This window comes from Psittacula echo, assembly GCF_963264785.1.
Source record: "Psittacula echo genome assembly, chromosome: 2".
NCBI classification, from domain to species: domain Eukaryota; kingdom Metazoa; phylum Chordata; class Aves; order Psittaciformes; family Psittacidae; genus Psittacula; species Psittacula echo.
Window position 1 is genome coordinate 138,052,873 of NC_137737.1, and position 14,307 is coordinate 138,067,179.

Genomic DNA, 14,307 nt, shown 5'->3' on the forward strand with positions numbered 1-14,307 from the left:
TTTAGGCTTAATCCTGATCCTTTTAAAATCAATGGCAAAGTTCCCACTGACTTCAAAAGAGATGGCCTGAGCTCTCAAATACTTTAAAGAACAATTTTAAACAAACAAACTTAAGATGGATAAGAACTGCATTTTCTCTCTCTATTAGGCATGCAACTTATTTTCTCCAAATGTAAACGTTACCTGGAGAGCTAAGCAGCGATGTGTTTTTTATTATTTCTTTAGAAGGCTACAGTACCCATAGTATATTCCATACATACTTCTTCATTTAGGAGCCAAACATAGCTATGTAAAGTGAGCAGCTTGTTTACAGTAGGCCCTTATGTCTTGCTATCAAATTAGTGGTAAATCAGGACTGTAGTAAACAGAGGTCAAAGATCAAACCCACAATTTCACATAAAATTCCAGAGCATGTACACAAAATTTAAAATGCAAAATCTTCAAATCACAAGACCATCAACTGCTCTTAAAACTAATCAAAAGCAGGGTAAGGACTGGAGGAAATGAAATTTAAACATAATTTTAATCCAAATTTTAATGGCACAGCTACGTCATGGGTATCTTTTAAACCATGACAGCTGACTCCATGCTACGTATTCTCACTTGCCATGAAACAAGGTTTTGGTACATCTCGCTTGCTATTCATACATGCCATATTGCTTCTTTTTCTTTTCTTTAAAGATAAAGTAAATTACAGGAGAATTGTTACCACGTAAGACTTTACAGTGACTCTGTTCCTGCTAAATCATAGAATCATAGAATAGTTAGGGTTGGAAAGGACCTTAAGATCATCTAGTTCCACCCCCCCTGCCATGGGCAGGGACACCTCACACTGCATCACTCCTTTTTAGTGCAGTAATTCTCCACGTTCAGAATTGGGAATGGTAAGATCCTGTTTGCTCCATTTTCTGCTGGAACAACTGTGTCTGAACTCAATCAGATCCCTCAGCTGATGGCTCCTTCCTTATCTGGAGTGCCCACATAAGTGTCTCACAAGAGATCAGGACCATGGCAGTTCCATGCACGTGCATTAGACTAGTCCCCTGTCTGAAGTGGTCTGGGAGAAATCATGTTTCTGGACCCAACTAAGGGGAAATAACAATGCAAACTCCTTAAAAGCAAAACTTATTTTTTTAACAAAGATCTGGTTACTGAATGCCACCAGATGTCAGCATACACTATATGATTAAAAGCAAGTGTCTAAGACCTCTGAGAAGCGAGCAGTAATAAAACTGCCTTCTGTCTCATGGAAATGATGTACTGAATCAGCTTTGCTGCGGGAAAAATTATGGCAGGGATTAGCTGGAAGAAATTGCCTGTGAGGTTTAGCTCAAATATCTGCTCAATTCTTCCATCCTTGGGGGATGTGATCTGCCTTCCCTTCATTGCTTGTCCCTATCCACAGGGCTTTGAGAGGCCTAGATCAGCACTGTCCCAGTCTACACCTCTCTGGGGTTTCCCAGCACAGGTCCAAAGACCTGTGTTTTCCCTGGATCCAGGGCAAGATGTAGGAGGAACTTCCTGAGAATCCAGAGATTTGCTTTGCATGTACATATTTAAGGAACATAGTTAGATCCCAAATACCTCAGGAGTATTTGCTCTGGCTAAGCAGGAACATTAAAACTCACCAAGGAGGTGAACACAGAGAGTGGATGGTGATGACTTAGGGATAACAAATATGAGTAGCAGGAAAAACTTGTTTATTTCATTTCCTGACACTTTTTCCCATCTGGCAAATGTCAGAAAGCCAAAGCTGTCTTTTGGATCACCCAGTTTAATACCTGCTCAAAACAAATTTTAGACTGTAATCAATGTATCTGAGGGCTCTATGTTTTCCTGCTGAAACCAATGACACAGCTCTTCAGAGTAAGGGCAAACCTTTGGGAACCTTCAGCCAGTTTGCTTCTCTGCCTTGTATCACCTGTTTTATAGCAGGACCAGTAGCACAAGCAAACATGCTCAGTCTACATCCTGATGGCTTGATGATTTCAGTACTCCTCACATGTACATATACTGTATGTTTTCCTCTTCCTCCAGTCATATGCTCCTTTTAAAACATCTAGACCAACCAGACTTTTTCGGGTAGCCTTGGCCTGAAGGGATCTTTCAAAACTGTTTTCTTAATGAGCATGTACAGCGCTGAAGCCACTATTCTGCCACTATAAATTCTGACCTAAATCTACCATTGTCCACACACATCCCAAGATCTCAGAGGATACTAATCTATTCAAACGCACATGTCCAAATAAGATAGCCAGAGCCCAAGGGACAGCTGAGCAAGGTCATGTTCCTTTAGAACTGGGAGTCAAAATGCCATACAGCTGAGTGTTCCAGCACATGTCCTCTTCTTCTCTCTTGGAGATTTAATTTAGTTTTGAGGATTTTGCTGTATTTGGCTGACTTTCTGGGCCTACAGCAGCTTTGGTTGAAGGTCCAGTACAATAGCTCCAAGTGCACTGGCACTCCTCCAGACTTTGCAGCCGTGGCTACTGTGCTGCAGCAGATAAATTCTGCTGGAGGCACGTGCTGTTGTCACCATGCACCAGCACAGCAGATCTAGTGCTCTGGGGCAGCTTCAGAGGTTTCATGTTCATAGAGAAGACACAGAAAGCACAGTGCTTCTGGACACTATCAACACTCTTGCCTATGTGCTGTTCAGCTGCTTTGCTCCTGCTTAGCTAGTCTTGTGCATCCCAGAAGCATCAGATGTCCATACCAGAGGCATGTGTATGCAGACCATCTCTGCAGCAAGCTCATTGCAGGTGTGTATGCAGTAACATCGTGGGAACTCAGGCAATCCAAGCACAAAAAAATCCTCCAGGTCTTTCAATCTCATCCAAAGCACAAGTTCTGAGGATGGCTCTGTTTGCACCAATTAAGTCTCACCTAAAGAAGGGTATGTCTTGCCTATGTCTAATGTTAGTGGCCTAGTAGGAAGGCTAGGGGACAAGTTGTCATGAAATTGTCTGGGGAGTGCCTCAGTGCTTGTTTAATCTGGCTCTAACTATGGTTTGTGCCACCTCCTCTCCTTTTAAGGGGATAAGACAAGGTACCTCGCTTCAAATTGCTGGAAGATCCTTAAACAGGATTTGGGTGCCTATGTGCCTTTGAAGATCTGACCTGTGCCTCAGAAGCCTCATTCCACTGAATAGCCCATTGACTTCAGAGGAAGGAAACAGCATATTATAAAATCTGTATTCTAAAACCACAGTGAAACCAGCCCTGGAGCCAGATACCTTATGTATTACAGCCTTGACAACACTTACATATGGTGTCAGTGAACTGAGACAGAGAATGATAAGGTCCGATCTGGACTGGATCTGTTTGGGGAAAAAAAGAGTGATTTAAAAATAAAAATTATGGTATTTTGCTAAATCCATAAAATCCCTGCGATATTAAACATAAAAACTAAAATAACCTGAGGCAGCCTTCAGGATAACTGGACTGAGAGCACACTGGTTTCTCTATTCCAAGAAATAAATTGTTAACATGAATATCACATATGTCTCTGTGTGTGTGAGTGTGCTGGGAGCAGAAGAAGAGCTCAAATATGTTTAATAACCAGTCAGTTGATATCACAAAGCTTGTATATTCACAATATCGCTTGTTAAATATTTGGAGAATTGGAAACAAGCTTTCTTCACATTACAAAGGACAAAAACTTTTTCTGCCTTTGTGTTCCAATTTAAGATTCAATAGTTTTATTTCCTTAGAAGTTCTGTTTTCATAAATGTACCATTTGGCTTCTAAGAACAGATAAGATATCCTGATTATAAACTAGCTCTCATAAATACCAAAGATCAAAGTTCAATGTTTTTTTCTTTAACTCCAGCAATACTCACTGTAGTGTTTCAGAAATGCTGCTTTCATCCTTGTAAAACCATCCAAACAAACACGTCTTACACAGATCTTCAGAGATGGGGGTAAAATTTGGGGATTTTTTGGACAGCACAACAGTAAATAATAATAAATCAAGACCATGGTGATATATTTCTTTGGGAGAGAACATCTTCACTAAGGTGTATTGACACAGATCCTTCCTGAAAGAGCAAGCAGACATCCCTGAAACATTGCTGCAGAAGTGCTGATGTTTGCTTTGGTGAGGAATACTATCATGGTATAAGTAAACAGGATTTTGCAGGGGTATCTGTTGGGGGGGGGTTATTACATTTTCTTCAGCCAAATTATGGATTTTAAATACTTTGCTGAAGAAGCAGCTAACTTCATTAGTAGAGAAAATACATATTTTGTATGTGATTTGGGGGTTTTCTAGGCATAGACAGTTTTATTTGAATATCTATTCAGGTTCTTAAAAGCGATTCATACAGAAAATACCTCCATCAGGGGTGCTCCATTAGTTTTAACTTCCTCTGGGGAAAGTATTTCTTTTCTTGCCAGTAATTTGGTTCCTTATTTAGAGTCTGTAGAACATTCCTTCCTATATTTATTATACTTTTTACCATATTATAATAATTTTAAGATGAATAGATCTTTCTACCTTGGACTGCATGACAGTGTCCCTTTTTCAACTTAGACATGAGGAACTGATCTTTCTTCTGAAAATACCTTTTTTATTATTAGAAAGCCATTTGTGATAGAGTTTACAGACTGTTTATGATAGTTTTGAACATGATGGAAAGAAAAAAAGAGCAGTATAAATTGAAATCAAGCTATACCAGACAAGGAAATGTATTATAGAAGGAAAAGATTTACAGAATTTCAATCAAAAGTGGCTTATGTGTGTAACACATGGAGAAGTTTCAGTTTGGCTGTTGCGGATCCTCCAATTCCTCATCCAGTCTTTGCACATGTGGAATAAATGGATTCCACCCAAATCTCAAGCCTGTAAGGTTTTCCTTTGCCCTGTAATATGCTTTCCTGAGTGGAATAGGTTTTGTGGATTTCTCCTAAAGGTTGGTGATCAAATCCCAGATGCATGTGTGGGTGAGGAGAGCCCATTTTCAGTCCATAGAGGAACAGGGATTTTCAACTATTAGCAGAGTTTCATGCAGAAACCTACTCATCTCTTTATAAATCAAATGCAGCAATTCCTCTGATTTAAACAGCACTGTTTAGAGTGTGCACAGATATATTCACTTATTGCTATGGTTATACAGATCAGGTTTATATCCACTAGTTTGCTAGCTCAAGACGTGTAACTGAAATATATGACAAACTGTAGAGACTGGCTTCTTAAATAGCTGAGATACAGATAAAAACTGTAACCCAGGGAGGATTTTTGGTCTTTGACATTTTGAGGGGGTTTTATTTTTCTCCTTTTTCCTAGAGGGTGGTATAGATTCTGTGAGAAATGGTATTTTGGAGTTTGAAGGGTATAAAAGGTTTCTCTTAACTTTTTACATTGGGTGAAAGCTGTTTGCCATTTCTAAAAAGTTTTGTCTCATCCCCTTGTCTTTTCTCTTTTTGTGTTATCTTTCAGGATGAATCTTCTGTATGTGTACATCTGTCCTGGGATGTAGGAATGGCAAAGTAGAGATTATGCCGTTAAGTCTGTGGTGGACTTCAGAGATTGCCTACAGCTCCTGAGTTTGCTACTTTTGAAAGTCCAAAAGTAGACAAAGATTACTAAAACAAAGAAGAAAAAAGTATTCTAATTGCTTACTAAAAGTGTTGCAGGGTTAGCCTCGGAGAAGAGAAATCCCAATGGACAAGCAGGCACCATGCAGTCACAGCCCTTCCCAGTCCAGATATGCATGCCCATCCCTGGTGGCAGGAGGGAAAGCGGATTTGGGACACACTGTCTTTCAGTTTTCAGTTGGGATTGCTGCATGGAAGCTTCTGCTACAGCCTGCCAGAGAAGCTGCCTGGTGCGTTGCAGGGATCTATGGTGCAGGGGATGGAGATTGAGGCAGCACTGGGTTGGACTCAGTGGTTTTGTAGCGCTGTATGGGCATTCAGTTCAAAGTGGTCTAAAATATCGTTGAGCTATTTTTGCCTTATGTATCACTGAATGTGAATTTCCTACCATTAGCAGTCACAGCACTGAGAAAGCTGCTTGGAAAATGGGCCTTTTTTTTTCTTTTTTTGCAATGATGTGGTTTTGTTTTGCTTTTTTAATTAAACCTAATAAAAAGTCCTAATCAGGCTCAGATTTCCAAATGAGCAAATGAAAATTGTCCAGGAAAGGTCTTGCCGAGGAAAAGAAAGAAAAAAAAGGATGAAAAAAAGCAAATTTTTCATGTGAAAACTTTCAATGGAAAACATATTCGCCAGGAATTTTAGCTTTTGTAGGTCACGCATCAGCCTCAGGTATGGCTTGCAAGTGTTTTCTATGTAGATACATCAGTGGTTTTAAATAGCATGTTGCAAGTTATCAAGCTTTTGTAATATATTAGTTCAGTACCAGTAGCTCAATTTTAAGTTGTTTGAAGATGTGGTTACAGATTCCTCCCCCATATTTTTAACAAAGAAGGGTGTATTTGGTATTTGTTATTGTTAAAACTGTTAACACCTACAGCTCCCCAGCACAGACCAAGACTCCACTGTAAAAGCATGACAAAAAGATAATTCTTTTCCCTAATAATGATTTTTACACAGAGACCAACAGCAACTTCCCTTTGCTATGTGCAGTTTAAGTCAGTGCTCCAAGGTACTGAAAGAAGCTACTTTGAAATCATGTTAGATCTCTGTGTGCAGTCACATTATAAGCAGTTTGTTTGTTTAGGATTTCCCATGTGTAGCATACTCTCTGCTGGTACATGCTTATTTTCCAGCACATGCTGGTGCTACTGAACTGCCAGAGAGAAATTCCTGCCTTTGCAAATGTAGTGTTATCTTTGAAGTGCTTCATTGTGAGCTGTTTCTCAACTAGCCACAGGAGAATTACAGGAATACACAGGAATTGAAAGGGAGGTGTTTTTAAATTAAGTAAAAAGAAAGATCCTCTAAGGATGGCTCAAGTATTGTGTCCCTACAAGGCCTAAACTCTTACCCGCAGTTTATGGTTCCTATTTACCCACTGGAGAACAATGATAAACAAAGAATTCCAAGTGACTAGGGCTTTCATAGGCTTTCTTTTTGGGTAGTTCCTATAGCAGTGCTACATGGGGACGTGACTGTAGGACTTTGTACATCTCCTATTGAAAACCTTATTACTTTAAGGCACTCCATCCAGATATCAAAAGCTCTAAAGTCACTCTCTGCTTTCCACAGGACCTTTAGTGCTGCAATGTAGCATTAAGTAGCAGAGGTGCTATTGAGAGAATTGGCTGATGTAGTTGCCGAGCCACTCTCCATGATGTTTGAAAAGCCATGACAGTCAAGTAAAGTCCCTGGTGACTGGAAAAATGGAAACATTGCACCCATTTTAAAAAGGGTCAAAAGGAGGACCCTGGGAACTACCTGTCAGTCTCACCTCTGTGCCTGGGAAGATCACGGAACAGATCCTCCTAGATGCTATGCTAAGACACACAGTTCACGGATGACTTACAGCAATCTAATGGGGACTGCTACTGGAAGAGATTTTCCTTTTCTCCAGGTCTCTCTTGCCCTGGATGTGGTTGCAAACTCCTTCCCTCCTCCCATTTCACCTCTTGCAATCCTGCACCCTTGTGGAAAAATCAGAGCCAAAAGTTAATCTGGCTGAAGATGGAGTTTTTTCCCTTTTACTTTTCTTGGGTTTGTTTTATAGCTTTTTCTGCTTACAGTTATCCTTACCTTAACATAAAATTTTCCTACTTCACGCTATAAAATATGCACACACTACAGTATGCAAAAATAGCACGTTACTTCAAATTTGCTTAAGAATCTGGTATGAGAAGTCCCATGACCACCCCCAACAAGGTCCTGTGTAAAGGGATGCAACATGTGCACAGGGTGACTGAAGAGATATAAGCAGAGAACCGAAAACTTTGTCTTGACCTGGAAACAATTAACCTAATCTGAACTACAAGCAACTATCCTTGGGTATTCAACCTTTCCTTATATATAATTGAACCATAGGTTCCCATTTAAATTTTAAATTAACAGTTTCTGTAGGTGCTATTTTTTGATTTCTTTGTAGCTGCTTAACAGCAAGGAGCGAATGAGCCCTTGCTTTTTGGAGCAACTGAATTTTAAATAATAGAACCTCAAAGCCTGTGCTATGTTTTGCCATATTTATCCTTGCCTGAAAGCACTGACTGCCCATTCAGTCACAGAACTGAGCATACACAGCCTGTTAATTGACACTTTCCTATTCTGATCTTGTTCGCAGCCTGTCAAAGTTAGTAGAAGAGGGGACATTTTGCTTCTTTTGAGACTGAAAAAAAGAAAAACAGGATCTAGCTCTCTGAAGCCTGTTAAAAAAACCCACAAAAACCAAAAAACAAACAAAAAAAACCCCCACCAACCAAACCAACAAAACAAACAAGCAAACCAACCACAAAACCAACAAAACAGCAGCGACAACAAATCTTGATGGCACTTACAATCAGCAAACAAAACTATATAGCCTGCCTGCACCATGCCATGGGGATGATGCTGAGGGCTGGGCCTCAGCCCTGCTGTGGCTGCAGTGCGGGCAGCATGTGGCTGAGTCACCTGCTGTCCGAGGAGCTCAGACAGGAACAGGATCAGCCCAGTTCACTGATGCTTGACCTCCCAACAGCTGTCTCACACGCCTTGTTTATGATGGGAAATTACACTGTGGTAGTCACCAGGAGTCCCATGCAACATGTTCTAACATGATGTAATTTCCCAGTGTAAACCATCCCACTGGCGTCTCTTTCCAGTTGGAAGGCCAACAAACAACACTCATGTTGGGCTCAGCTGCTAGTATTGCAAAAGTGTCCAAAGATGCCAGTGCTCTTTTCTCATGTGCTTCAAATCCAGTTTAATACAACTGTAACAAGCCCAGGTGAAACCTCACTCCTGTTCTGCATGTGCAGAGATGCATCACCTAATTACAGCAGCTGTAAAGGGATTCCATTAAGCCTGCACTGCCTTTCTGGATGCAGTTGTGATTGTTGTCTGCCTCTCTCTTAGCACCAAAGGGGATGTGAGCATCCCTGTCTCTCCAAGCAGCAAGACCAAATCATCCTGGGTGACTCCTACAGTCCAAATAATCCTGGGTGACTTAAAACTGTTAAAATTCCTGGCCTTAGCCAATACTGGGGTTAGGCTACAAAGCACTTCCACCTGCATCCCCATGGGCAAGCTGTAGGGATGAAGAATGTGGATGCCTGCCAGGAGCATCTTTTCCACCAACACAGCTGGATTCTGAATAGGCTGTCTGTCGATGCTAAGGAGTGGGAAGTTGTATCAGGTACCTCCAGGGATGAGCAGAGTAAGGGACAGCAGGGAACTCAGCAGCAACATTTGCTTATCTAGTACAGGCACTTACACAGTCTCACTGCTCTGAGTTACTTTATGATTTGTAAGGTATGCATCAACAAATACTGACATTCCCCCAGCTCACTAGCCAATCAGTGGTACTTAATGATTTCTACAGGCAAAAGCAGATACTTCAAAATCACAAAGCCTCAGCTTCACATACAAGTTGACATTTAGGCTTGACAAATATGTCCTCTCAGAACAATGAAGTGAGGAATAGAGAAGAAGAGACAGGAGAGCACAGAAGGAAAGGAACATTGAAAATGACTTTGATGTACTCAGCATCTTGCCACATGGATGCATTTTGCAGAAGGAAAAATGACTATGGTAATAATAATAATACTTTGCAGTTGGTATGGTGCAAGGGCTAAAGTAAGCACTGACCTCACCCTGTCAGCAGGGGCACCAAGGGATTATTTGACCTGTTTGGTCTCACTCGGGATACTTTTCCTCACATAAAACTCCATTAGCTGCAACTATTTACACCTATGTAAATAAAATCACAAGCTGTTGTAATTACTTGCTTCTCAAAATACAGAGGAGAATCTAGAGTTAAGACCCTGGTTTAGGATGTTTTTGCTAGCTAGCTGACAGAAAGTCAACATTTTGGGGGGAGGGGGGGAAACCACACGGTAAAGATGCTAGAGCACCTCCCACATGAAGACAGGCTGAGAAAGTTGGGGCTGTTCAGCCTGGAAGCTGCATGGAAAATAGCAGCCTTCCAGTATCTAAGGGGGCCTACAAGGGTGCTGAAGAGGGGCTCTTCATCAGGGTCTGTAGCAATAGGACAAGGGGTAATGGGTTCAAACTTAAACATGGGAAGTTCAGGTTAGATATAAGGAGGAAGTTCTTTACTGTGATGGTGGTGAGGCACTGGAAAAGGTTGCCCAAGGAAGTTGTGAATGCTCCATCCCTGAAGGTGTTCAAGGCCAGGTTGGACAGAGCCTTGGGTGACATTGTCTAGGGTGAAGTATCCCTGCCCATGGCAGGGGGGTTGGAACTGGATGATCTTTAATGTCCTTTCCAACCCAAACCATTCTGTGACTCTACGATTCTATGATTTTCTCTCAGAATAATGTCACAATAATGTAGCAACACACATTTGTAGAGCTGAGCTTTTCTGTAACCTCCTTCCAAGCTAGGTGGATCATTGAACACATCCTCAACACATAGAAGATTAAGTTATATTTCTTTTTCTTTATAGAGTTGGCAAGTAAAGGCATCACAGCCTGAAGTGCCGTATCTCCAGGGACAGCTTGGTCCTTGATTACAACTGTGATCTTAGCTGGAGAATTTATGAAACCTAAATCTCATAGCATTTGATGCACTCCACTTGACTCCTACACTGGGATTTACCAAATTTTGTAGCTTGGAAGGGCAATATATTTGTGTTTATGGTGGAAACCCAGAAAACCTACACACAGAAAAAGATGCTATAAGAAGAAAGGCTGGTGTTTGCTTTGCAGCGCTGTCCTGTCCACAACTGAAAGTAAAATGTATTCCCTTTATACATCATATGAATCTACAGTGTCTCTTTGCCAGGCTACAAGCATTGCTGCAGCCTTGTTGTCCTTAGTTGATGCCATCAGTTTTACCTGTGCAGTGTTCTCTGGCAGTGAAGAAAGCTCAACCATAGGAGCAGGTGTCCCTGTTATCTGCCATGGGGGTGCTCAGGGCCATGGGAGGCTGGCAGCAAAAATGGGAGCCAAAAGTGATGTTTCCCTCCCCAGTGGAACTTTCATACTTCAGAGCTGAGAGCAATGATCTCCTTCTTCAGTACATCGATACATTACTATCACTATCAAGAGCTTCTCAGTATCATAGAATCATAGAATCATAGAATAGTTAGGGTTGGAAAGGACCTTAAGATCATCTAGTTCCAACCCCCCTGCCATGGGCAGGGACACCTCACACTAAACCCATGCCACCCAAGGCCTCATCCAACCTGGCCTTGAACACCGCCAAGGATGGAGCATTCACAACCTCCCTGGGCAACCCATTCCAGTGCCTCACCACCCTCACAGTAAAGAATTTCTTCCTTATATCCAATCTAAACTTCCCCTGTTTAAGTTTGAACCCGTTACCCCTTGTCCTGTCACTACAGTCCCTGACGAATAGTCCATCCCCAGCATCCTTGTATCAATGGGTATCAGTGGGAGAGAAAGCAGATATGCACAACAGAGTGAAAATCACCCATCCACAAAATCCTAAGTGCTTGAATTACATTTAAACACCTGTGCACAGGAATTAATTTCCTCTGCAAATAGCATCTCTCTTCAGACAGAAAATACTGGTTTAACAATATCACTTCTCACCTCACAGCCACAATTCATTTATATCAGCCAGTCACGCTGTCATGAACCTGGTTCTCTGTGGGTGGCAGTTGCTAGCCTTCACAGGACTGCTAATGCAGTAATACCCAGAGAAATTAATAAAAGGTAAAATACTGTTTCTATTTAGCCATTACAGCATAATGGCAAGGAGGAAAAAGTGCCATTTGTTGCAGAGTAGTTGGATTTAATACTGATATGGTTTGGGCTTTTGATGGAAGTTTTTATTTTAATCAATTGCCATCCTTGGAAGAGTGGGCATTACTTGCTGAGTGGCCCTAAGTGGCATATTAATATTGAGATCTTTAGCTTTTTTGCAAAATTGCCAGTAATTTCTTAGAGCTTACAAAGGAGACAGTAGCAACCCACGTGTCCTCCTGTACAAAACCACTGATCTCAAAATTTGTCTGTGTGCCTGCAGAGACATCATTAAAACTGCATGATGCTGGAAGCTGCAGTGCCCAGGAACAGGCCACATGATGAAGACAGCAAAAGCTGGCTCTGAGTTAAAACAGTGAACTTGTATTTATTTTCTTTTACTGCTTACTCATTTACTAAGAGGGAGAACATTTGTCACTTGCTCAGTTTTTCCAGTGCTGCACCGTCTCTCCCTTTCTGTCTTTCTGCGTAGTCTTCAGCCTGTCTGTGTAGGACGTAGACGCTCCCTCCTACACCCACTTAACCCCCAAGGTCCCTGAGATGCCTACGCCCTTTAAAATAATGGCTTTTTTTGAAACCTAAACAAACACAGAGCCCCACCACACAAAGTGGGGAGGTGGAAGTCACCCCTTCCCTGGGAGCAGAGGAAAGTGCAGGCAGCACATCCTGCTCTGCAGGGAAAGCCTCCCGTGTCACCCTCCAGTGAACCAACACTCCATGCTGACCAGAGCAGCCCCGTTAGTGGCAACCGCTCTATAAGGATATGTAAATGATGTCACTGTAAAGAGGCTGGAGGGAGTCGAGATCATTAACAGCATCAAAACAAAGCTTCATCTCTGCATCCTTGCAGGGCTGCAGAGCAGCAAGGGCGAGTGAGAGCATCAGCTCCTGCCTCCTTGCTGCCCAGGCAGAGGGCAGGTAGCCCCTTTCCCTCCCCAGGTGTGTGCCTGTCCTGCAGCACCTCTTTCCAGATACCCCTGCCCACACTGCCTTCCATACCAGCGTTCCCACAGCCTCTTGCTCTCTCTTGACCCTGTGCTCTGATTATGGCAGACTAACCCATCCCAGAGCTGTCATTCAGCAAATAGTTCTTGCAGTAACCGTTGTGCCTTCAATAACAAACGTCGCACATACTCAGGACCATTTTCTCAATGTTTGATTCCCGTTGCTTTCTCAGGGACTCTTGGTATTGTCCAGGATGGGACCTTAAACATTAATACTTATTTACAGCTTTACAATGTTTCATTTCCTGCTAGCTTCTCAGTAACAGCCTGCTTTGATTCAACTCCATGTGGCTGGGCAGGGTATTATCAGCTACAGAAATAGAGAGGCTCTTGATACTGATATTGATGTACAAATATTTATGAGGAAAGCAAAAGGCATATATTTTTCATTTTTTTTCCCCCTAGGGTTTCCAAATAGACGTTAACTTGTAGCAGTAGTGTAGTAAGGAAGAGTCCCAGCACTGGGGAAGAGCAAAGCCAGCCTATTGCCACTTCCCCATCTTTTAAGAAATGGAAATGTGAGAACTCCTGTGTTCTTTTATGTAGGTGAAAAGTTAAAGCTAAAGTCTTAGAAGAGTGCTTGTTCATTACCTGACACTCTTATTGCCCTCAGGATTCTTGAAAATTGGACTGCAATTTTGAGTCCTTTCTGCTTCAAAAATCGCCTTATTTTCAGAAAGAGACATTCCTGCATTTATTTTGTCTTTGTGTGATAGATTTTTTCCCTTCCCAAGTCTAGGACTTTGTACTTGCCTTTATTGAATTTCACCTAATTGCTTTCAGACCACTTCTTAAATTTATCAAGATCATTTTAAATTCTTCTCCTGGCCCCCAAAGAGCCTGCCAGCATGGTGGTCATGTGTGAATTTCACAAGCATGTTTGCTCTTCCATCATCCAAATCATTCACGAAAATACGGAATGATACCAAGCCAGGACAGATGTCTATGAAACCCCATGCATGCAACTGTTCCTGTTTGTCAGCAAATTCTTGAGAACTGCTTTTTTAGTACCTTTTTAATTATGTTTTCCAAGTATTTGTGCATCATCCCCCCCCCCCCCCCCCCGCCCCCTGTAGCAGTTTCAGCTGGACCAAACTGCCAGGTTTCTGCATGAGACATGTAGAGAGAAAAGTAGAAAATCTTACTAACATCAAAATAGATCACATCTACTTCCCACTTTCTATGATATCCCTTTCTTTCCAAACAGGGAAAGTAGGTAACTTTGACATGATCTGTTCTTGACAATTCCATGTTCCTGTTTCTTATTGTATTTTTTGCCATCTGGGTGCTCCTAAATAAAAGCATTTATATGAATAACTTTAAATCATCACAAAGCTGTCTAAGTTACAAATTTCCAGACCCTTTCTCCACCCCTCACCCCTTTTAAAGCCAGGTATTTTTATCTCTCTCAGAACTGTGATATTGCTACAATTCAAAGTCAATTGCTTCTGGTTAGTGATTGCATCTGTTTAAAACTTCTT